At 37.1% G+C, this 1,523-nt stretch overlaps 1 pseudogene; it reads right to left on the minus strand.

The window, feature by feature from the left end:
• The window catches only part of LOC107757060 (N-acyl-aromatic-L-amino acid amidohydrolase (carboxylate-forming) A-like), a 5,386-nt pseudogene extending 4,090 nt beyond the window's left edge, over positions 1-1,296 (minus strand).
• Between the last annotated feature and the right edge of the window lie 227 nt (positions 1,297-1,523).

Raw genomic sequence — 1,523 nt, forward strand, 5'->3', positions numbered from 1 at the left:
CAGAGTCTTAACTTTGATAAAGAATATCTCTTTGGTTTTGAGACTTTAGTCTTTGCAACTTCAGGGATCTTATCTATGCACAATCAGCTTGTAACACTCCAAAGAGAAAGGAAAACTTGAAATCGCATCATATGACCCCTTTAAGGCAGTCATTGCCTGCAAAAGATTATCAACAAAATATTAAAAATGAACATTTTATTTATGATTATATTTATTTGTCCAATTACATTTGAGTCCCTGAAAATGGGGGGACTGTGTATAAAAATGGTTTGTAATTCCTAAGCATTTTATGTTATATTTTTGTTCAACCCCAAGCTTAAAGTATGCACTTCAATTTCATCTTGATTGTTTCGTTTTAATTATATTCTGGTAGCATACAATTGTGAAAATTGTGTCAGTGTCCAAATATATATGGACCTAACTGTATATCCATACACCCTCTCCCTTTTCTTTTCGCTGTCGCTCCATCTCCTGCACCACATACACACCGGACAGCTCGTTCCCATGGGTGCCGCCGCATACGGCCATACGAGCCAGTGCTGGCAGGAACACTAATGCCATCTACAACAGAAAAGTAATTACACTCTTATTTTGTTTTCAGAGGTTTTGTGCATAATGGATTTTGTCCCTTATAACAGATCAATACATCTCAGTATATGGAGGGGGGAAACCAACGCATCCTAGATAAATTTATCTAATGATAACATAAAACACTAAAGTTGTGTGTCACAAACTGCTTTCATAAGTAGACTGTTAGTATGTATTTGGCTTTCATACATCACACATTATAGAATTCCAAACTGTGTAATGTTGCAGTTTCTAATAAAGTTATGGCCAACTAGTAGGTAACGATTCCACCAGTTTACTCTCATCTGGCGAGTGTTTATCCATATGTGTATACCTTTAAGAACATGTGACCATGGAATTAGTTTAGCTCTGCTGCTAGCTGTTTTACTTCCAATTTCGTTACTAACTATTCTGTTGCTCTGTTAAACTGTGTGCACTTATTGAAGACTATTATTACAAGCTGTCTCACATTCTTCAACAACATGCAACATATCAGAGCAAAGGCTACAAAAGTGAAAGGAAAACCTACTGTTGTTTCTAATGTTGTCACACTCCTTCCTCCAACTGCTTTTCCTCTAATAGTCTTACTGAATAAAGTTGCACAAAGCGTACAGACCTTTGGACACATACGGTGAGGTGTGACAGGGCATGCAAAACACCAAACAATGATTTACCTCGTTCTTCTCTGCCTGCCTGCTTCAGTCACCAGCCCTGGATCATCTTTCACACCAGTGTTGCCAACTTAGCAATTTTGTTGCTAAATTTAGCAACTTTTCAGACTACCCTAGCTACTTTTTCTTCCAAAAGCACCTAGCAACAAATTTAGCTAGTTTTACATTTTATTTGGCTACTTTTAGCAACTTTTGATAAGTGACTCAAACAATAAAAAGGCACACATTTTCCAACAAAATTACACAAAAAGAGGCAACCAAAGATGCCTAGCAGTACACACATCA

This window comes from Sinocyclocheilus rhinocerous, unplaced genomic scaffold (assembly GCF_001515625.1).
Source record: "Sinocyclocheilus rhinocerous isolate Xijiao unplaced genomic scaffold, SAMN03320098_v1.1 scaffold563, whole genome shotgun sequence".
Lineage (NCBI taxonomy): Eukaryota > Metazoa > Chordata > Actinopteri > Cypriniformes > Cyprinidae > Sinocyclocheilus > Sinocyclocheilus rhinocerous.